Source organism: Tamandua tetradactyla, chromosome 10 (genome assembly GCF_023851605.1).
Source record: "Tamandua tetradactyla isolate mTamTet1 chromosome 10, mTamTet1.pri, whole genome shotgun sequence".
Taxonomy (NCBI): domain Eukaryota; kingdom Metazoa; phylum Chordata; class Mammalia; order Pilosa; family Myrmecophagidae; genus Tamandua; species Tamandua tetradactyla.
In genome coordinates, this window is record NC_135336.1 from 95,478,097 (window position 1) to 95,502,302 (window position 24,206).

Sequence of the window (24,206 nt, forward strand, 5' to 3'; positions counted from 1 at the left end):
GATTGTGCAGTGCTCTTTGCATGTTTCTCCTTACATACCTGTCGAACTTCCCTTCAAGGGATATCCACAGGATTTCCAGCCCAACATCCTTTGGGCAGAAGTAGAATCAGGGTCATTTTGCCTGCTTCTTTCTGCCCTAATATTCCCACACACTCTTTCCTACCCTTAGCTGATCACAGGAGATGATGGAGAATCAACTTTGGGTTGAGGTCTCAGTTACTTGCTTTTGGCTGTGTTTGTATTCTAGAGGAGGGACCACTGTGGCCCCTTCCACTCATACCCTTTGGGGTTTCTATACCTCAGCAGTAAGTACAATGCTGATGGAGGATGGAGCTTCACCCATCCATCCATCCATCCACCCATCCATCCATCCATTCTTCATGCAACATTTGTTCAGTGCCCACACCCTGCCAGGTTCTGCACATGGCGATAAATGAGACATGAACCCAGCTCTCAAAGAGCTCAGAGTCTCTGGGAGAAAACATTCATAAACAGAATATCTTAAGTCATATTTTGATAACTACTATAGTTGATAAATGGACTGAAACAATAACAGTAAGAACGAGAATGTGGGCTGGAAGACTTCACTATGGTTTCCCTACTGCTTTATGGGGCAAACACAAAGAGAGTGCATCCACATCTATGATGGGGACGCGGGAAGCCTGCCCTCTGTTTCCCTTGCGCCTGTGCGGACACATATTCCAGCACTTATACCCCTGCACGATGACCTTCCTTGACTGAACAACAGCCCCCTCTGGGGGTTCTAATGACCCTGCTACCAGAAATTATGGGAGAGATGGGAATCTTTCAAAGGAGTACTGTCAAGTCCGAAGGGGACTTGCAAATAGTATGTAGAAAAATGAAGTTGACTATGCCTTGCTAACTTTTGACTAAATCTTCTGTGATCCATAGACCCTGGAAGTCTATCATTACCTTGTCTTTATGATTACTTCTCTGTTAGATTTTCAAGTCTATATCAAAGTAATGCTGACAAGCCCCATTATGGAAAGGGTAGAAAAATCAATTTTCAAACTTGGGTGCTGGGGCAGGCCACAGTGGCTCAGTCGCAGAGCTCTTGCCTGCCATGCCAGAGCCCCGGGTTCGATTCCCGGTGCCTGTCCATGCAAAAAAAAAAAAAAAAAAAAAAATGGGTGCTGAAAAGATTCAAAATTACAGACCCATACACTTCAAATACAGTTTTCAATGACTTAAGGGCTCTTTTGTCACCAAATCCTGGTCCTACTTCCCCTGAAAACTGTAATTAAAGACCAAGTTCACTTGTTTAAAATTTATTCCAAAAGTCATGAGGGCCCATGCCACACCCTACTTAAGTGGTGGTATCTTGAGTATGTGCACAGCATAAGTGGTTAAGCATCCGAGATCTAAAGCTGAGCTAGGTTTGGGTCCAGCCCTGTCAATTCCAAGCTGTGTGACTTGGACATATCACTTGGCCATCCTGCATGCCAGTTATCCATTGGTAAAATGAAGGGTCCAGTTGTCCTGCTGTGTAGATGCCAAGGATTACTTGAGCTTCTATTTGCAAAGCATTTAGAGTAGGGCCCAGCCAATGGCAAATGCTACCTAAAAGTGCTTCTACCATAACTCCTGACATTCCAACTGTGCTCTCTCATCATTTCCTACGGCATGATTTCTTTCTTCTGGATTCTTTGAATCAACTAAAGCAACCTGGAGCTATTGTTTCAGGAGTCCGTAGTTTCCCCTCCTGCGCTTAGAAAAAGTACTGAAGTTCAAGTTAACAGGCCTGACTTCCTCTCGAAAGTGTGTCTATCCTTTCTAGGGTGTCCTCACCAGGCTGGAGTCAGGGTAAGCTTTTCTTTTCTGCTCTTAACTATGGGGAATATGGCTGACTATCCTAATCTGTTGGCTCCTGCTCAGGCACTGTCAGCTCTTGTGGAAAGTTCAATGGAGCACTGGGGAGCTGCAGCGGAAGTGGGAGTGACCCCGCAAACAGGTTCTGAAGGCATAAAATCACCACACCTTTTTAGCAACTTGACCTATAAATCAGTGGGAAGCAGCAATACACATTGCTTCCCTAGGGTTTTCTAAGTCAACCAGAGCAATGCACGGGCAGCCCCCACAACTGAGAACTCTCCAGACCGAAGTGAAAATAGAGTCTACAGTAGTGTGAAGAGAGAACAAATTCTCAGCTGGCACAGGGCCTTCCACTCAGAATGGCAGAGCTCAGGGGTCTCAGGCATCCTTTGTGTCCACCTTGTGGGAGCAGAAAATCAGGTGGCAGGGTCCATACAGCAGCAGAGTTGAGACCCCGATTCAGCCAGAAGTGCCTTCTGCCACACCCCATGTCTTATCCCATATATCAGTCCTTTCCTGCCAGGAATAAAATAATCCACCCTGCAAGGATACCTTAGGTGTTTGTGTGCCTTTGCTGAAATCACGTGCTTTGGGATGTAATTGCTGGAGTAGAGGAAGATGGGAAAATCAAGGAAAACAGTTTTCAATTAAATTGGCGAATGTGGGTGGGGAGGGAAGTCCTTTATGATGGGTAAAATATAGGAGAGGTCTACTGTGTGTGAGATGGCATTCTATGCATTTCTATTTCAGTCCTCACAACAGTCCTGTGTGTAGGCAACATCTTTGCCACATTGTATATATGAGGAAAAGGAGGCTCAGAGAGGTGAAGTAGTCAACCTAAGGTGGCTCAGCAGGAAAGGCAGAGTTGGCAGCTGAGCACAGGCTGTCCAAGCCCATAATCTCTATCCTCAACCACCCCTGGCCACCGGGTCATGGGAGAGGCTGGATGAAAGTGTCTGCACTCAGAGCTGGAGTCTCTCCCTCCTATAAGCAATGAGGCTTGGGCTGGTTTCTGAACTTGTCTCTGCTTTCTTTTCCATACATACATATATATATATTTATTTTTTTTCAAATGGAGATTAATTATTGTACCTACTTCGTAAGGCTTTTGATTAACAGAGACGATGGAGGTAAGGCACTCGGCACATTGTAAGCACTTGGCAAACGTTAGCTGTTCTTCTGGTTATTTACAGGCAACAATGTAATGCAATTATCGCATTGCTTTGATGCCCAAACCAGACTATTGCACAACACCATGTGATGTGACCCATGACATCCTGAGCGGGCGTGTGAGGTGCTCCCTCTCTCCCACAATTCATGTCGGCTTCTTGCAGAGACCCTGGGACCCAACCCTGCCAGTGGAGGCTGCTAGGCTCACCTCTCATCCCATTCCTTCAGGTTCCTGGTCTTTATTGAAAAGCATGATGGAGTAGTGGAGCTGTTTGAAACTCCAGCTACTTCCATTCAAACGACGTGTTTGACCCTAAGCTGAAGTGGTTGAAGTGAAGCCTGTCATGTGAAATGGAGGGAGTGAAGCTTGTCCCATGAAATGAGACCTCAGATGGGGCTGCCATGGCCTGGTCAGCGTGGGCAGAAATGAACCAATGTTTTGAATGATGACAGCGGAGGTCACTGGGGAAGCCAGAGAGCATGGGAGGGAAACGGGGCTGGGGCTGGCCAGGGTCCCCTCTGTGTGAAGAGTGCTCCAAATAAACCTGAAAAGGGCATCTTTTAAGTCATAAGGATGCCCCCAATATAATCTTCAGTTTTCACCAAGGAATTTTTATTTCCTGCCAATTACACACTCTTGGTAAGAAAAGAAACTCCTTTGAGGTGGCTGAACCATCGCCCTTCCAAAGAAGCTTTATTATTTTATTTTATTATCATTTTTTATTGCTGAGAATAATTAGCTTGAGCACCTTTTAATTTGTTCCCATTAAGATGTTTGCACAGCAACAATTAGAGGCTGGCCGGGCTCCCTGCGCTGCATTGTGCAGGCGCCTCTCCCTGGCTGTGAGCTGGCTTTGGGGTGGGGGAGAAAGAGGTGATTAATTATTGCCTCTTTTGCCATGTGGGTGGAGCCCTAGGAGAAAGGGAAGGCACTTTCTGTGACTCTGTGGTGACTGGTTGTAGAATAATCAGATGAGAAATGCCTTTTATACAAATAAGGTTAAAGGAAAAAAAAAAACCTCAAACCCAACTTCTTGAAAGATAGATTTGAAATGACAGAGGATAGGTGCCTCCGACTCTTCAAATTACAAATGTACCTGCAGAAATGCAGACCTACTGTACTCAAAGGCCCATGAGTAAGTGGGTCTCTCTGGTTTTCGTTCGCTATGCAGCTGGCACGTAGGGGTTCAGAGAGTCCTGTTTGCACTTTTGCTGTCACAGCAGAATCAACCCCTTCTGGGTAGAATTTTTATTGTAGTACAGGAATAGCTGGATGTCATCAGTTGGTGGGTGCCTCTCTGACAACCCAGATTGAGGTCCCATCACATAGGTGCTGGTACTGGGGTATCCCTGACTTCCTGGAAGCTGGACTGGGTGAGTGGCTGGAGGGTGAGAACCCCAATGCTGGGTGGCTCAATCCTTTGGTATGTGGGTCCATGGCCCAGACTAGGATGGGGCAAGACAGGCTCTGGGAGCATGATTTAAGGAGGCACTATCTCTCAGGCTTTCATAAGTTCAGAATCAGCCTTGCACGACTCCACGCTGAGTGCCTCCTTCAGTTCTTCTCATCTTGGTTCCAACACTGACGGGTCCTGATGTTGGGAAGAAAAGTTTACTGATGCTTTCTTCCAATCAGCAGCTCATCCTCTCCTTGGGAATATCTGTTAAAAATGCAAATTCTGGGGCTCTGCCCAGCTTAACGGATCAGCTGGACTCTGGAGCTGGGGTCCAGCAATCTGTGTTTGAAACGAGCCCTCCAGGGAACTCCGATGCATGGTCAAGTTTGTGCTCTAACTTTTAGGAGCAGCTCGTGTGGTCTGCCCAGAACCCTGGAATGTCTCCCTTAGGGTGCAGCTCTGCCGGGAGGGGCCACAGGATAATACTGGTGGGCACCAAGGGTAGAGACCTAAAGCCACCAGTTGCTTACTGTCAGGGTGGTCTTGGCCAGCCTCTAACTCCTCAGGGCTCGGCTCCTCCGGGTGCCAAACAGACAGTGTCATAACACCCACCTGCCCTCCCTCTGGGTGGAAGATGGGCTCTGCAGTGCCAGTGCCTCCTCTGGACCTGGCTTCCCCTTTACTAGCACTGTAACCTCGACCAGGTCACTTAGCATCTGCAAGCCTCGCTTCCCTCAGTAAAATAGGATTAATTTTGAAAGTATCTGCTCATGGGTTGTGCAAAAGATTTCATAAGGTAAAACACACATGCACATAGACACACAGCACACAAATGCTAGGCAGGGTGGGGGGAATTAAGTACAGGCTGTTTAGGATGATTCCTTTCAATAGTCGCACATCCTGCCCTCTTTGCCAAAGAGCCCTGAGATCCTTTCTGCACTGCTGCATTGTGAGAGAAATGCCTGGCACCTGCATTTGCTACAGGACCCCTTTCTGAGGTTGGCAAACATTACTCTTCAACTCCAGCTTTCCCATTTTATATGTCTTTACTGGCATTTTTAAGGGTTACCTTTTACTTATCCACTTCCTCAGTGTGTCCATTGCCTCATATATATCATCTTCAATCCTTTTGACAACCGTGCAAAGTAGAGGTCACCTCCCCACTTGACAGATGCGGCATCTGGGACTCCGAGGGGTTGGAATAAATGGCTCAAGTTCACACTGAGTGCTTGTGACGGGGTAGAAATCAGCCACCTGACTCCAAAGCTCATGGATACCCTGCTCCCAATCCCCTACCTCACTCCTCAGGCCTGTCTCCTCCTCTCTATAAAATGCAGCCATTTCCTTCCTGGGTATTTATACTTAAATGTGGCTCAAAGCCTCCAGGTTAAGGAATAAAAATGTGCTGGTTGAAGCTAGGTCCCTATTATTATGGGTATCTGGGGGTCTTTCTGATTCAAATTGGGGTATCCCCCCAGCAAGCAGGGGGAGGCAGGAACATATCAGAATTACTACTTCTATTTTTTAAAATATCACTTCAATTTCTATTTTTGGTGATGTGTTTTATAACGCACATGCTATAATTGTATTATATCAGTACGGACTTACAGGTATATACTTTACAAATAAATTAGAACAGGTCATTGGGGCATGCTAAGCAATTTTTACTGATTTGTGGCATGTTCAAATGATCACGGCATCTTAGCGGTTTCTGCTCCACTTGGAGAGTCAGCACATCATGGGAAGAAGTCCCAAGGGATCTGCTCAGGAATGTGAGTTCTGAATGATGCTCTGGGAGAGAGAGGGAAGGGAAAGGGCAGGGAGGGGATGGGAGGGGAGAGGATGAGAAGGGGAGAAAGAGGAGGTGGGGGAAGAGAGGAGGACAGGGAGGCCCTTTTATTGCCAAGAGGCTGAAGCTGGAGTACTGTGAAGGCGTATATGGTAGCCCGGGTCTGTGTTTGGCATGAAAACAGCCTTCTCCCACTTTCCAGATGGGACCCTCTATACCTGGAAGTCTGGCACCCACTCTGCGTGGGTGGCACGTTTGCTGCTCCTCCGGTCTCTCATCGAAACTAACCCAAAGTCGCCAAGGGGGTGGCAGGCCTGTGGTGGGCACTTAGCATAGCGAGAACAGCCCAAATCCCAAGAGCAGCAGGGCAGAGCGCTCTCTTCGGAAGCTGCCGTCATCCTTACCGCGAGCCTAAGGAAGCTCTTAAGGGCTTGTGGACGCCAAGGAAATCGGTCTACTTAATATTTTGATGCAATGAAAGGGATTTAGCCTGTAAATGACGGTCAGGTCTGACCAACAAAAAAAGTAATCGATGAAATTAGGAGAAGGGTCCTGAATGGATTCAGCCTTACAAGATATCTCCCACCAAACTTCGGTGGGCAGGAGCCCAGGAGACCTGATTTCTGGTTCCACCCATGTGTGGGGTGCTGGGCACATCAGTCTCTCTGGTGCCCTAAAGTAGAGAGATGTGCAAGGTCATTGCCAGCTTAAAATTCTATGACCTTTCCTTTGTAGAAGTTTAAAACATATATGTATGGTAATCCTATATGGATAATTATATAGTCTCAGATGCCCACTGAAACTACATGGAATATTATATAAAACCATACATAACTATATACACTAAACACAGACATCTAAGTCTATAACTTAACCACCATAGTATAGGACAGTGTCATTCAGGAGAGGCTGATATCGTTCATTCATTTTTCCAGCAGATTCATGCACTTCCATGATACAATTATTTCTTGTTTTGAACACAGCCTAGAGGGAGGCATATGGGAGGTAGAGTTTTATTATTTTTTTAATATGAAAAAGGGATGTGGGGTGATTGATAGTTGAATAGCATCTCCACTGCTGGCATTTGTACTTCTTTATACGACAATATATCACAGTCCTAATATCCTTTTAGGGTTGAAACACTGTCCCTGTCCTCTAGGAATTTGGGACTAATCACCATTCTGATCTTTATAAAAAAAGATTCAGTAATAATAAAATCACAATTTCTATCGAGTTGCTGTTAATACCTTTTTGTACCCATATAATTTCATTTCCACCCACTCTCATCATGCTAAATATGCCAGCAGTGTAAAAAGCTGAAATCAGAGAGAAAATTCCTGAAGGGCATAATTTTTTTTTTCTTTCCTCATTGTTCCTCCAGACCCTTGCCTGGGTTTTTAGACATATATGTGGTTTCGGAGTTGATGAATTTATATACTTTCAAAGTAGGTGGAGGTCAAGTGTAGGTGTGTTGGCGAGGTGCAATGCTGCTGCACAGGTGCAGCCTGCAGACGGTGTGGCATGAGGGCTGGATGCACAGTGCTCACAGTGTGGACAGAAGCTGGGTAATAAAGTTCAGCCACCTGTGGTTGGTGTTAAAAGTGCTCCGGGAAAAATGTGCATCCAAACCAAAAGGTGTTCTAGTTAATGCACATTCTCTTTTGCACATTCTTAAGATTCTTAATTTTGTGTAGGAAAAGGAAATGCTCCTGCATTGAGCAATCAGAGAGATGCTCAGACAACATTGTAAGTCTCCCTTAAAAAATTCACATGAGGGTAGAAAGTGACCACAGAATAGCATGCGATGCTTTCAGTGTTTTATAACTTACTTTGGTTACTCTTCTTAAGACTTCTATCTGGCAAGCTAACTACTGCAATCATTCCTAGATCCTTCTTCAGAAGCTATTTAAAATAAAAAAAAAGAAACTAAAACCTAATATGTTTTCAGAAGATCAAGATCAAGAGACCCCACACGAAGAGGTGAAAACAGACTGGCTTTCTCGTGTGACTACCAGGCCATGTTTGATTTATTGCTCACATCTTATAATTTCATTTCTGTCACAGACAATGAAAGGTTCTTTTGTAGGAGTCATAGTGGTAGAAGATATAATGGACATCCAAAGGAACAGAAGTAGAAGGTGGACAGCTGGCAAAGAAGGTAGATAGAAGCCTTGCAAAATGTTAGAGCTGAATGTTTCCCTCTTCCAGTAGACAAGCCTTCAGGATTTGATGCATGGGTTCCTTGACTTAAAATTAATTTAATGTGGGCTGTGTATTTATACAAAGGGGCATCGTCGTGAAATCAGCAAAATAGTTGAGCAAGACCACAAACCAGCAAACTGAGATTTTTATTTTTGGTGGTCTTTGACATTGGGGGGGTCCCTACAATGTTGGGGGGAACTCATTGTTTTAAAGGAAACCTATACAGAAACAGACAAATAGGGACTATGGGAAGGAAGGGCAGTGTTATACCAGACCTTATTTCAAGGGAAAAACTGAACACAAGCTTTTTTTTTTTGGTAATAGGAAAAAAACAAAACAGAACAGGGCCTTGACGTGCAAGGAGAGATGGATTTGCATCCAGACCCAGGAAGTGGTGGACAGGGCCAGTAATTACAAAAGTAAAAATCACCTGTAACTTGAATACAAGTTACGAGTAAAAGTTCTAACTCATAAACAGAGGGATAACTTCTGTCCGGCACATTTCTATCAAAGATAAATGACATCTTTTGATAAATTTAAATGAAGGATAATTTAAAAGAAAATTTCACCCAAGAAGATCTGGAGAACAGATTTCTAGTAAGAAAAGGAAAAAAAAAATGTCTTTAGGGTGTTGGTCCCTGGAGCATTGAGAATTCAAATGGCTGAGGAAGAGAAAAAGGGAAACTCTTTCCAGCTCCTTGACAGATACGTTACTCTCACAAGTTGCGTTGTGATTAGGTAAGCACCGTTCCTGTAGACAGTGGGCAGTCTGTCTGTCTTTTGTTCCTTCTAACGTTGTGAGAGAGTCAAGTGTGAGTCTGGTTTTGACACTGAAAACAGGTTTGACTTCAACTTCCATTGAACCAGCTCCTTGCTCCCTGCTCTGCCCCATCCAACCTCCTGTCTGTTTAGCTTTCAGTAAATCAAGAATAAATAGCACCACCCACCCCCAACCCAGTGTCCATTGGCAACTTCCAACGAGGATTAAAGGTAGAACTCTTGAATTTCTCTGCATATATTTTCAAAGCGCTGCAGGCACAGAAAACAAACTAGGACCAGATATCACTGGCTTTGCTTTACTTGGCACCCTCTTTGTTGCCAGGTGTGGCTGATGTGTCACTGAGCTCCCCTGACAGCCATTCCTGACCACCGTTCTCTGCAGCTCTGCTCATCTGTGCAGGCTGGAAGGCCACAACTCCCTTTTCCTAGGCCCTTTCCAGTCGGAGGGCTGGCCCAGGAGATATGTAAGAGGAAGTTTGCAGGGAAAAGCTTCCCTTCCTGAACAAAGAGACTAAGCCCTGAAAGGAGAAAGGCTTGAGGCCTTCCATCTCCTTCCTGTCTGGACAGATCTGGGGTGCCAGTCCATTGCACCCCAGTCTTGGTATGGTGGAAGAAAAACACAGACACCTCCTGCACTCACCATAACAGCCCCAGTGGCTTCTTCCTGGACCACTGTTCACATCAGACAGACCAATGTCAAGTTGTTTAAGCCAGCCAGAGCCAGTTCTCACTGATAAAGCCTAAGCATTGGAAATAAAATGCATCCTTTCAGTTTTTTTTTTAGAAGTATGTGTTTATTTGTCCATCTTAACTCCTTCTTTTCCTTTGGCATCATTCAAAATTATGAGAAAAATAAAGGGGAAAATGGAGGAGAAGAAAGAGAAAGAAAGAGAAGGGAGGGAGATAGAAGGAGAGAAATGCAGAAAGCTAAGAGAGTATGTTTCTCCAACAAAGAAGCAGAGCCCTGCAAATCAGGGAAATGTCCGAGCTTACTTTTCCAGCCTACCAAGGTTTATATGAGGTTTTGAGCCCTGGTTTGTGTACACCAGTGACCTATACTTCTCCTAAAGCACTCCCTGATGATGTGCATGGGCTGCAAAAATCTCAGAGGAAAATGATCCATTTCTCTGACTCAGGTGCAGTGGCGTTGTCATCTTTTGGAGAACAAAAAAGTCCAAGAAAAACATATCACCTTGGCTTTTGGCTTGCTTTACTCAGCAGAAAGGCTAAAGCAGAGGTTTAGGGGCACATAGGGAGGAGGTATGGAGAGCAGAAGATACAAGAATTGCAGGCAAAGTGGTTTGTGCAGATTTTAATGTCTGTTCAGCCACCACAGCAGTTTCTGAAAGGTTCTCTGAAGAAGGGTAGTTGGAAAAGTAACCAAACTGGGATAAGGTGGGAAACCTCCTTCTTGCATGTGTGAAGTGGTAGGATAACTTGTTCTTATCAGAAAGTGAAAAAAATCTTTAAAAAGGAGTCTTTTCTCCATCTTGCGAAATGAAGTTTTTTTCTTTTTATTTATTTACTTATTTTTATGTTCCCTCTCTCTGACATATTCAGGGATTTTCAACAGGAACTAGGTAATTCTGAGACAAATTTGTGTAGAATATTGTTGTCCTTTTGCAGAAGAACTCTTATGAGGCACAGAGACATTTATTGACTCATCTGGGTCACCAACAATTTGCTCGAGTTTCCTGTGTGACCCCTTCCTCCCCCTCAAAGGAAGGAAACCATAGCTGCCTTGGTTTCTGGACTTTGGTGGCAGAAAGCACATCATCAGGGATGCCACTAAGAAGTGAGGAAAACTGCAGTCTCAGAGCCTGCGAGAGCTGAACAATGTTCAATGGGAAAAAGTGTCTTTTTCATCAAGAACCTTCCAGAAGGTAAAGCTCCACTGGAGATCTCAATAGGGAGAAATCCCTCTTGTCATCCCTCATGCATTGAGACTAAAGATTTATGTTACCACATGCCTCAATCAGCCTTGATATGCAACAGCTAAACTTGTTAAGCCAAATTCCTAAAGGGCTCTTGTTCTTTTTCTGTCTTTAGTTTGGGTACTTGCAAGTAGAGAAAGGAGGATATGATGTTTATAAAGCCACCAGGTGGGCTGATTTACCGTCCACACCCCATGGGCTTCCTGAAGCTATGGCTTCACCCAGGTGGTACACTCTGCCTCTACTGGCCTCCCCTCTTCTTTTTATTTCCACCATCCCCCACCATCTGCTCCCACAGTGCTTGTGCCACTTTCTCCAGGAAGCCTCCCTGGTATACACCAGGACTTTGTAACCTCACCACTCCAAGAGTGGACAGTGGCTGACTGCTATCTTAGATCACTGAACATCAGCTGCCATGGCTAATACTCACTACTCACTCTTTATAGCTGAGCTCTGTACTAAGCAATTTGCATGATTAATTTATTCCACATAGATATAGCTACCTTAACAATAGGTACTACTGCCATCTTCATTTTACAGGTGGGGAAACTGAAGCACAAGAGAGCAGCTGACAAAAGCCAGAAACTGGAAAAACCAATAACAAATGAAAAGGCCCTTGCTGGGCTGTCTTTGAGTCCCTTGCATCCAGAGGTCCCTTCACGGCCTTTTACTACCACGGCTGCTCTCCCGCCCTAGCCAGACACCCAACCGCGCACCCTGACCCTTTTGCTAAATTCGTTGGCTCGTGCTGTGGCCTAGGGGCCCAGCCTCTGTGTCAGCCCCAGCCCCAGGCTTGCTTTCTTGGTAGAGGGTCTCACCTTTTTGACCACATCTTACGTTTCAGATCTATTTCAAGAAAACAGAGGAATCTCCCCTTACTAATTGCTTCCATAAGTTCTAGAAGTTTTCTTGCCATTTAGATCCTGGATCAGCTGCTATTTCTTAACACGCTTCTGCCACCATCTGCTTGTTGGTCCCTCCTGTGCTGGCTGTGTGAGCAGGTGTGAGGGCCTCCCCCTCTCCCCCAGGGGCAAAGCCCATCCCGGCCACTTCTAAAATGCAGCCAGTCTCACTAGATGAAGCAGAGCCAAGAAGGCGGCGTCTATTGGGTCTGGCTTTTTGCTCTTCTAAATTGTAAACATTTTAAAACTACTTTTGTCGTTTTCACTAGTTTCTCAGTGTGCAAAGGGGCTAAATGGCAAAGGGCATGGTTATGAATGTGGTGGTTGTTTTTTTTAACACCTTTTTTCCCTCCTCGGTTTCACAATGTGTGGGCAGTTTCAGAATGCAAAGCTCCATCTCACACAGGAGGTCTCAGGGTTTAATTCTGCAGCATCTAGGAGAGCCCCTTCCCCTACCCACCAGTTTCATGCTGCCGTTTATAGGCAGCCAGGAGGAGTCAGGTTTGCTAAGACAGGCCTGGTACCTGATGCCCAGTGAGCACCCCTATTTAATCTACAGCTTTCTGTGAGCTTAAATCCTCCATTGAGCCACAAGTGTTCCAAGAAATATTCTTCTGAAAATAGTGGAAAGCAGATGCTTAGAGAAAAACACACTTCACACGTTCAGCCTCGATTCTGCGATTCTCTTGAAAGACTCCTCTTAAGGGATGAACTCAGCTGCCGAGAAGATGAGCAGCGAGCCAGCCTGGCTGAGATTTTTACCTGTGGTTCTAGGAACTCAGAGGCATATCGGCATTTAGGCTTTGCATAGACCACTAAGCCACTTCTAAGAATGAGGCTACCTGAGGCATTTTGCAAAAATATGTATGCGCCGAGGTTTCCCTCTTCACACCTACACCAGTTCTTTCTGCAGACACATTTGTACCTTGTGCGGAGACCAAAAGTTTGGTTCGCGTGAGAATCTTACGTGGCTAACCCACATGCGATCATCCCAGGGAATTTCAATAATGTACTCTCTTCCTACCTAAGTAAATTAAGTGAGAACCTGGTGTGGTGTGATAGAAAAAGAGCCATATTCTTGGTGGTAGACCACATTCATTTCACGGGCCGGTCTTGCAGACCGCGCCCGCCTGTCTCAACAAAGGGAAACATGGTTTGCTTGCTCCTGCCCCTCCCTTCCCCCACTCCCCAATTTCTACTTGGGTATCTCGCTAAAAACAAGTGATGGATTTCCTTCTGTGGAGAATTGCCTGGCCTGATAAAGTGACATCCCAGGAAGAAAACAAGACGGTTATTTCCCCCTCCAGCTTGGAGTGTTGCAGTTGGAGAGAGAACACATGTGGTCAACGACAGGCGGTGGAGAAGGCCCAGTTTGGTCACAGCTAACAGACAGCCTTTGCAAACGGGAGTCCGAGGAAGAGGGAGAACAATTTTTGAGGGGAAGGATAGGGATTCTTCCAGGATCAGACTCCTAGGCAATGTCCAAAAGGGCCCAAAAGAAATGACAGGTCACTCACGTGAGTGGCGTGGGTGCACTCTGGACATAAATCCTTCCGTGGACCCATCGTTTTGATAAAGTCGACCAGGAAGTTGCCAAGATTTCACCTTGGCCCTCTGACATTGCATCTCAATATCACATTATTGGGTCAGAGAGTTCGAAAGGCTCCGAAGTCCACGTACTAAGAGGCGGGAGTGAAAAGACCTTTCTAGCTTAGCGCTTCTGCACCTTCGGGTGAATCCGTGGCCTCCTCCTGACTGCCACCTCGACAGCTCAGAGCCACTTGTTCCTAATTTGGGGCAGGTCAGGTGACAGCCACTGGGCCCTGGGCTCCTTCTGTTTCCTGGTGTCTGTGCGGGTCACTGTGCCCCTTCACAATCTCTGCTGTTTGGCCACTAAGGACAGCTTCGAAGGCCAGCACCACACACCAAAATCCAATCTGTTGGCCAGCAGAATGTTTTAAAAATTTCCTGAATCTGCCTTCCTGAGTTGATAAAATAGGAAACAATAAACGTTTCGAGAAGGCATTGAAAGCTGAGGAACGCAGGAAGATCTTTTTCTGTACTTCTACAAATATTGCTTCCTTTGCTTGTTAGCAGCCTGGAGGAAATGCAGAGGGGGTAGCTTGCAGCTTTTCACCGGAGCCCCGAGTCTCTGCCGTCTGAGCCCAGAGCTGTGAGTCACCCATGTCCACATGATTCAACTTCACTAAAATTTCCTCGCCTGCCAGTAAAGCAGCCCTCAAAACCCTTTAATTTGGCGCTTTGAATTGGCAAATGGCTTGCTTTCTTCCCCTCTCCCTCAACGGGCACCCCTACCACCCCAACGCACACACGCATCTTTGTCAAGTTTTTAAATTTCAGAGACCCGGAAATACAGAAGCTCTGTGGCACCCACAATAGCGTTTGTTGTGACCAAGTAGCTGACAAGCTTTCAGCATTCCCCTGCTCACTGGGTTGTGTGAATAAATAATGAATCACAGATACTATTTGGGTGTGCGCGGGAGTTTGCAGCAAGAAAATTAATTATCCTTCCCTCCCCCCATCCTTTTCCACTTCATCCCAGCTCTGCCAAACCATCAAGCTACGCTTAGAAAGCACCGGTCAAAGGGCGTGCCCTGCACACCGCAACGCCTTCACCACATTCTTGGGTTATTTTTTTGTTTGTTTAAGCACAGCCCTCTTTTCCCATCAAAAATACACAAAACACCCGTGCCCCTCCCCACCTCACAGTTCGGCTCAGTTTTACACATGTCAAGAGGCTGGGTGCAAAAATGCAGACAGGTTTGCCACACTAGCTGTTCATTTTAGTAAGCCTGCAATCTCATGACTTCAGCTCAGAGCTGCAAGGCTTGACTAAGGAAACTTCATTACTCTATACGCGACAGCTTGCTGGCTTGCTTTCTCTCTTGAAAGATGCCAACTGCCCCTTTCCATCAGCCGGCACAGGAATTCAGTCTAAAGGAGCAGTCTGTCCAGCTCCTGTACTCCTTGCCTTTTGGAGACAGCCAAGTTGCCACTTTGCCCCTGAAGTCCCCGGCCACTCCCACGCGTGTTGGCAGACGCACCCCTGCCTCCTGGCCCCGACTGGCCCCTGTCGTCCTTGCCAACTCCATGCCTCCATGCATGCTCCTGCTAAAGCCCCTGCAGGCGGGAGTCTGGGCCCCACAGCACGCGGAGTTAAGCAGTCGTTCCCGGCAAGGGATGGCAAACTAAAACCTGGAGAGCTCCGGGCAAGCTCTGTAATCTCCAGGACTTTAAATGGAGCAGCACAACTTACTGGCACTTGACAAAATTCTCACACACCCGACTGAACACTTCAGCAGCTTAACTCAGTATTTATCAAAACAGTTCTGAAGAACTGCCATCTGATGAATAAGTAATCCAATAGCCTTGTAATCATACACCTCCATCCGAGCAACCTAAGGGGGGCTCCCGGCACCCCCGCCCCCCCACCCCAGGGGTGAAACCCACTGCAATTTCATTGTATGCAAAAGCTGGGCAAAAAGGAGATCGGGGTAAAAAACCAGGATGTACTCACCTCTCATGAAGCACTGTGGGTATGAAGGAAATGACTCAAATATGCTGTCTGAAGCCATCGCTTCCTCCTCTAAGTGCACCCTCTTCTTGAGGCGGGCGACGAAATGATTTCCTTAACCTTTGGAGCAAAAACCAAGAAGGGTCATTGTTTTAACCTCACCCCATCTGCCATCGCTCCTTGCGTCTTTCTCTCTTCCCCTCTCTTTTGTTTTAACCTCGACTCCTCTGGGACTCCCCGAGCCCTATGAAAAATGGCCCTTTTCGAAAACAAATATTCAAATTGTTAAAGATTAAAAAAAGAAAAAAAAAAAAGCACACGCACACAGTGGCTTGGCTGAGGGTTGAGGATGCTTGCCGCCCTGCGAAACCCTGTGGTTTGCAGGCAGTGTGACTCGACCTGCCAGCTGACCACTGTGCTGGGCTCAGACTTCTGACACTGCCAGCCTACCCAACTTGTGGTTCTGTGGTTGTTTATGAGGCCCCAAAGAAGTTTTCACACAACCCAAATTACAAATTTAACTGTTCCCCTTTCCACAGCCCATCTTCATTGGTCCTTGCCAATCATGTGACTTAAGTGATGTCAATTTTTTTTTTTTTTTAGACATTCAGAACGATGCCCTGCCTTCCCTCCACCTGCCCTCCCCTCGGCTTGCACGAGAAAATAGCCAGGAAGAGTTTGTGGGAGAGGGATGCAGGAAAAAAAAAAAGTGACTCAGTCTCTTCTTATATCAATGGACGTCGCTGATTTAGTACAACTGGCCTCCCGTTGTTATTTGTGGTTTGGGGAACTACTGATTAGTTTGATAAAGATTTCTTGGCTTGCTTATTCGATGGTAATTCAACCCTGGCATCAGGTGGCTGTTCAGAAAGGATAGGTAGATGCCATCATTTAAAATGCTAGAAATCAGCTCAGGAAAAGGGCAGTCCCTGTTAAAGAATATAATAGCATAAGTGAAACTATAAAAGAAAAAAAATACAAGGAAATGTTTTGACGAGTGTCTGACCCCTCAAAGGATCTAGAAACTTGCTGGTATTTCAAAGCCTGAGAAAAGGAAAGCATTCTAGTTTATGATTAAAAAAAAAAAAAAAAAAGACCATTTTACTAAGACCAAAATTATGTGGATATTTTTTTCTCCCTAAATGGACATCTTTTCAGTAAAGAGATAAAAATCGTAACGCTCTCTTGACACCCCAATTAGGAGCTAAAAGAAAACAAAGAGAGCATTTAAATTTTGGGACAGTGTTACCCACAACTGTTTATTTTTTACATTTACCAGCAAAGTTTAGCAGCATTGCCCTTCTCTAGTTCAATTCAAATCAATAGGCTAATTCACACCTGTAGGTAAAACTCAGTCCCGCACTATAATAGTCATCCTTAGAGCACAAGAGAAAGTCACAACAGATACAGGAACCAGAATAAAATGCTTCTGTAATGAAAGCACCTACTCTGGGGGCTGACTGATGAATTTTACAGAGCTCAACCTCACTGAGGATGACATACCTGTTTGGAGGTGCGAAATATGGGACAATTTTGTATGTGGGCAAACCATCTGGTGCCTCATATTTTTTCTTTGTCCTGCCTGTTCATTTTAGGTGCTGAAAAGCAAACCTTTTTTTTTTTTTGAAGTTCCAAGAAAAGGAAAAGCTTTCCTTAACTGAGTAATTTACTTTGCTGGTCTCCAAATGTGTCTTCGATCATACTCTTTATATGTTAAGTTTCAATGCACATGCTTAAGAGAATCTGTGAAGCCATTGGGTCTAAAATGCCAACCCTGGATTTTAAGTGCAAAGGCATTTTGGGAAGTGGGAACTACCCCTCAGTTTTTCACTTGCCCACTTGGTTTCTCGCACTCTAATACCCACAATGATGTCAAGCTCAAGAGCAAAGGGCACACATCTTTTAAAAGGAATGGACACAATTTTCACTTACAGCTATTTTGACTAAAGCAGGGACTAAAACTCAAGACATTGCTTTTTCCCAACTTGTCAGGAGTCAGTTTTCCAAATATTGACATTAACATTAAAAAAATCTTATGTCTATTTGTTTTATGAAATTATGGATATCCAGACGCGATATGCACTTCATATTATTCTTCAATACAAATCCCTTCTTAATATAATTAGCACGAAGTTCCAGTGCTGTTAGACTCCCTAATAAATCCCTATTCAGCTCCTTTCCTCTCTTCTAACCTTCTTATTCCTTGGAAGAGCATAGAGAGCTGAGTGTTAAGTGCAGCTGCTAATTCAGGGTCTAGTCATACTTAATAATGACTTAGAAATTCAAGTGCTGATGCAGATTAATCCTTTGGCTATTTCATTTTAGAAACTCCCCAAATGCTTTTAGCCTTAGTACCCAGATACTTGAGGGAAGGATTTGGGTGTTATCTCTGCTTGAATTCTCAACTTTCTCTGTGGACCTAGCTCTGACCCTGTGGTGCTAACGTAGCCATACCTTTCCCAGGAGGTGTTTTTGTAAGGCGAGACCGTCCTTTAAAAAACTGTAGTAGGGTTGGGGCTTGCTGGGGCTCACGTGCTTGGTAAAAGTCGGGCTGGAGTGTTGATGTGGCACCAGGGGGCAGACACGGAGGCCTCCGAGCTGGCCTGAGCAGCCTTCCCCCCTTTAGCTGCCAAAGCTGCCGCAGCGTAAACTCACTGCTCAGTAAGCCAACAGTCGGGGCTTTTCTGGGTCTCCTCCAAGTCATGACAACAGGGAAACCCGTGGCTGGTGAGCTTGGGCTGCCTGGCCGCTTCCTCAGGAGCCTAAGACAAAAAACATATGTCATCTTGAAGCCACCTAGAGGAGTACTTAATCCTTTCTTACCTGGAACTCCTTAGGGCTCCTTTAAGGACTTTCTAGACTAGTCTGTGCATTGACCCGCACCCTCTGTCCTAGTTCCTGCAAATGACTCAGACCCTGAGAGGCAGGCTTTGGGAACTGGACCTGAGTGGCTGCAGCAGACTGGATTTGCCGAGTAATCGGATGGTGGTTTTAATCCTCCCCTCGGACTGATGACAGCTTCTACGTGCCACTTTGGGGGAGGGGGATTATGCGCAGGTGTCATTTTTTAATGGTTCTATAAAATACCGGCAAAGGTGCAAAGAGGCACAGTTGCCTAACCCTGTAATTAATATATAATCTTGTGTGTGCAGTCCAAACCAATTAAAACACTCTCTGTTAGGCTTTTTCATTTCACGATTACTGTATGCTGTCTCTGGACTCCACATATCTTTTATAAAGCAGATACTCTGGTTCGGAAATGGAAGGAAAGCCAGACCAAGAAATTGTCCCAAGAGGACAATGGTGCTAAAGTATCTTTAATTAGTATGCATTTCCATTGTTTCCCAAATTTCTGTGTTCCAACAGAGGTGCTATCCAGAAATTCCTATCCCATGCTGACAATGATGCTCAGTGATGATTTTTAAACTGGAACATCGTTATCAAAGCTTCAACAGTCTATAAAACTGTTCTTGGCAAATGCAATGGTTTGAAATCCTCAGAGAGCCCTACATGGGAAATCTTGTTTCCTGGGCACTTTTGATGTTACCCACAGCTGGGCACACTTTACTCATGCACAAGTGTCTCACTTCTCTGGGTAACAGTGCAACTCAAACTGAAGTTGAAATCACCATAAGACTTTATTTTATAGCCAAACAAAGAGTTTCTTGCTTAACCTTTCTTAGATGAGGATGTATTGCTTCTTCACTAAGGATTAAAATAGGATTAAAGAAAAGAGAGAGAAGAGCAGAAGAAAGAAAGAAGAGGAGGAAGGAAAGAGAAAAGCCTTGAAACCAGCTCATCAAATGAAAGCTGACTAATGATATGAAAAGCTGTGTAATGATAATTGTTTCAAAAATAAGTGTTGACACTGCCTCTCTACTCTAACTTTGGTCTGTAGGTCAGCAGCGTCAACATTACTTGGGAACTTGCCAGAGATCAGACTCTTGGGCCCCTCCCCAGGCCTACTGAATGAGAATCTGCATTTTTACAACTCTCCAGGAATCCCTGTACATGGTAAGCTTGGGAAGCATTGCTTTGATGGCAACCCTGTAGAGGTAGGAAGCTGGTAAAGAGAGATCATGATAATTTTCCACACTCTCTGAGATCTCTTTCACCCAGAGCTTTCTGAAATCTCTAACTTTTTCATCTTATTGCCTTGGCATAATTTGTAAGCCCTAAGTGTTTCTAGAAAGCTGAAACCCACAAGAAGCCTGGTCATCTCCACCACAGTAGAGCTTTCCTGGATTGCTAAGATGACCTCTCATCTCAGATGCTGTGCTTGGGTCAAGTTTACAGTTTGAGGTTTGACTCAACAATGCAGGGTGTCTCTCCCAGGCTCCATCTGCCTAGGAGTGGCCACATGTCTATAAACAGCAGGGTCTCCCCACCTCCACCCCCCCCCACCCCCCATAGCATCAGCCTCTCAGTTTTCACATAGGTTGCAGTTGAGAGACACTTTAATCCTTTGAGTTCCACATATCCAAGGAGCTGGGGGTATGTGGTCTTGCTGTCCTCATTCTTACCCGTTACCTGTCCCTACCCTACAGCCATTGCCTTGCTGATGTCATGCTCAGCCTGCACTTTCCTCTGAAACATGAGGCTCTGTCTTAGATTGCACCCACAGCCAAACCTTCTAAGATCCAGAGGCGTCATTTATACAGACACCCAGGAGTTTGGCTCCTTCCTTCAGATGCATCTGGATCCTCTCAGGTCTGTCTTGGGTCAGAAATCTTGGTAGGAGTATTTCTCCTTACAGAGTTCTGGCTCTTCTGCTTCTGGTGCCATTTGAAACCGGGTGGGTAAAAATGGGAAACTTGCACAAACTCTCTTTGAATGTTAAAAATGTCCAGTATTCAAGGTTTGGCCAAATGATGGAAAAAAATTCTGAGTTGGTACTCATTGGATCCAGTTTGTTTCTCCAACTTTGAGGCTAATTTTAGCATGAGATCCAGGCAGGAAACTAAAACTCTCTGAGTTAGGAAAGGCAAAATGTACATTGGTTAGACAGCGTAAGATTCAATAATTTGGTTTACGTGGCAAATAATGGTTGTGCTCTATGCCTGCTCAAGGCACCTGGGCTCAGGAACTTTGGACTCTTCATGTGGTTGTTACTTACATTCCCAGCAGCAGGCAAATTAACACACTTTCACATGACGATTTACAAACCAAAGTACAATATGACCTCTTCAAGGGGATACTGTGAAGATCAGCAACTGGACTATGCAAAGTGATTTTGCATGGGAAAAGAAGGAGACTTGTGGTTTACACTGCAGCATGGAAACAGCCAATGTGTGGATTTTACTCCTCCCACTTGCTGGCTATCAAAAAGGCATGGATGGCATCAGGACCCTAAATTGGAGCTCCCTGCTGAGAATGAATCGAAATTAACCTCTGCAATTGGTGCTAAAAAAAAAAAGCGTTGGTGTTCATCACTTAATTTTTGAATTAAATGTTCTTTTGGCAGAATGTAATTCAGACCTACAGATGCAGCCTGAACATTCTTGCAAAACCGCAAAATGTCAAAATTGAAGAAAACATCAACTCTACTGAAAAACCAAATATTGCACTTAAAATTGCATGTTATGGATCTTAACATTATCCTTGTTTAACTTCCTTTCCCCTCCCGATTCCAGTTCAGAAAGGGGCTAGATTTCTGGGAGGAGAGCAAGAAGGAAGAGCTTGTCCGTGTTCTGGTTCTGATCTCATCTCCAAGGCAGGGAGAATCCACTATGATCTCTCCTTGGTACACAACTCCCACAATGAGGTCCTTCCAGCATCTGGGGTAATTGTGCATGGCCTGTTACAAAAAATCATCATTGGGAACTCAAAATATCTGGATGTGTCTTTTTTCTTTGAAGATACTTTTACCCACATAGGACTTGTATCAGATATAATATTCCTTTAAGGAGAAGAGAATTTGGAGAACTTACAAGCATTAGAGAAGCTGAAGGCTGTCTGGGAGGGAAAAAGGAAGAGCACTTATCCGGCCTTCCACTGGCAGCAATAATTTTGCCTGGAGGGCACAATACAGTTTTGAGAGCATCTGATTATTATGGAGGCATTATTCTTAGTTTGTTTCTTTGCACTTTTTTACATATCTGTAAGACAGTCTACCCCTCTTCATGCTACAATTCTCAAAATATATATTGAAAATGGAGACACAAGGACATTATTTTATTTTGTGCCTGCATGGACACACACGCCGATGGTATGGACAGAAATGAGGGCAGATGCCCCATGCTCAAATGGTGTGGATTGAGAATCTGTCCTGTTTTCAAATGCAGAGTCATTCAGCAGACACCGTAGAGTTTCAGGGCTTCAAAATAACGCATCTTGAAAGGCTTGGGATTGCATCCAAATCATCTGGGATTCTTCAACAAATTCTGCACTTCTTGAGAATTTTCTTTCTTAAATATACATGAATAGCTTCATCATTGTACGCAAGTTCAGGGATAATGCCCTTTGCCGAATTTTATTTTAGGTGATGTTTAACTTCTTCCTTCTGTGCCTTTGGCTTTACACAGGGAATCATGATTGTCCTTTTTAATGGGCTCACTTATGGGTTTCTGCTCCTTTTAAATTACAGCGTTTCCCCAATGGGCCTCTCTCCCCACCCCGTTCTGCCCCATCTTGACTGTGATTATAGCTATTTTCTTTGAAAATTTATTTTAGTTTTATCTTTATCCCAAAACCCAGCTTAAGAGCTCTTTTCCTTCATCCCCCCCATCTAGGTGAATTTACTTTTGGGTCCTGCCCCACCATCCCTCCACAGTTTGGGCTCATAATTTCATCCTTCATTATATGACTTCGCTTTGCTTTACTTCTTTTGTAATCAGGAAATGAATTCACTTGTCTTAATCTGGGCAGAATCATTCAATTCCCCTTTTATTCCCGTACTATTTGTCTCTTCTGACTTTTCCTTGAGCTTTACCAAATATCAGGAACACTCCAATATCTCTGAAACCTTAATTAGCTTATTGAGTATTCATGTTGTTATTTTGCTGAGTATTTATTTTATTTGCTGAGTATATTATTTTGCTCAGTTATTTATGAGCCTAACCTTAGGCTAGGCAGACCTGGTCCTTCTCAGGAGCCATCTTATATACTGTTCACCTAAGAAATGAATGAACAGCAAATGCTCAAATGACACATATGGCCAGGGTCGAGACTGGGGTGAGGTGAGTGAGGCTTTTAGGGGGCAAAGGGAAAAGAGGTGCTGACATTCACAGCCACCCTTGCACTCGCACGACCCTGAAAGTGAGGGCCTCGTCCGGACCTGGGTGTGACTCACAGAGCTGAACAAGACCACGGCCAGAGCAGGAGGTGGCGTTAGAGTTAGGAGGGGATTTTGTGGCTGGAAAACCCATAGCCATGGCATGGCAAAGTCCTGAGCTGGACCTTGACAGATATTCAAGTTTTGTTTTGTTTTGTAGTAGGCATGCCCAACTTCCAACAGATCAAAGGAAGACAGGGAGAGCAGTAAAGATGGAGCTAAACTGTAAGGTTGAAGATGATCAGAAATAAGCCTGGCCTGCTTGAAAAGCAAGGCTTGGGCCAAATAAAGGAGGAACTTTAAGGCCAGGCTGCTTTTATTCTGTTCACAGTGGGGACCCATCAGTTGCCTTAGACCAGGATGGTGATGTGATGAAAGGGGAGCTTTGGGAAGATTAATCTGGTAGTGGGACTGATGGCTATATAATTAATCTCTTGCATTAGACCCTTGAGGGCAGGGGATTTGGCTATATATCTCATTATTGCATCTCCGGCATCTATGATTATGCTTGGTAGATAGGAACTTTCTGAATGAATGAAAAGATGGATGGAGAAATGATTGGGACCTTTATTAGGAGTACAGAATGGGGAATCATCGGAGGCTATAATGCTTCAGCTCTTGAATGATAAGCACCTTGATTAAAGATACGGGTAGTGACAGCAGAGGACAGTGGGACTGTAGTAGGTTGACTGCATCGATGGCCTGAGGTGAAACACCACTTTGCTCTGTAAATTTTTAGAGCTTTCTTCTTCTGACCCTGGGCTTGGCCTTGTGACTTGCTATGGCCAATGGGTCATTAGCAAACTTGGTGATGCAAGCCAAGGCTTGGAAAAGTGCTTTCACCTTAGAATATGCCTGGAAGGTATACCGGAATACAAGATGCATGGAACAGGCCAGACATCCCAGCTGAGGCCATCCTCGATTGGACGATAGTCATCAGTCACATAAGTAAGCTCCAGCCAAACCCGAGAGGACTGACCAGCAAAAGTTTTGCTGATCAAGTTTTGCCTTGATCAGCAAAACTCCCCAACCTTCCCAATAATTAATGGCTGTTGTCTTAAGTCATCGAGTTAGGGGATGGTTTGTAACATATATTGTGGCAACAGTTCTTGTTGGGGAAGAAGTAAAGATGTGGAAATCATCCACATTAAGTGGTTGGCTGAAGCAGTAGAACAGTCAGTTCATTTGCAAAGTGAAAGAGAACAGAAAATGGAAAGCCCAAGCTGAAGATGGGAATGCTTATAAGAAGGGAGTTGGGGGAGAAAGGAGCCAGAGAAAGGGCAGCCAGAGAAGCGGGATGAGGGCAAAGGGAATATAGGATGATAAAGTAAAGAGAAGGAGACAATTCAAGGGATGAGGAAGAAGCAGAGTTAGGGGATGAAAAGTGAGAG

The 24,206-nt window shown here is 44.8% G+C and overlaps 1 long non-coding RNA gene across 2 annotated transcripts in view; it reads right to left on the minus strand.

The window, feature by feature from the left end:
• LOC143648641 (uncharacterized) overlaps positions 1-16,035 on the minus strand; it is a 123,396-nt gene extending 107,361 nt beyond the window's left edge. For both annotated transcript variants that reach the window (XR_013158687.1, XR_013158686.1), the window contains exons 1-2: positions 15,867-16,035; positions 15,546-15,662 (exon numbers count right to left, since the gene is read on the minus strand). This is a non-coding gene — a long non-coding RNA (uncharacterized LOC143648641). The remainder of the gene's footprint in view (positions 1-15,545; positions 15,663-15,866) is intronic.
• Positions 16,036-24,206: the final 8,171 nt, after the last annotated feature.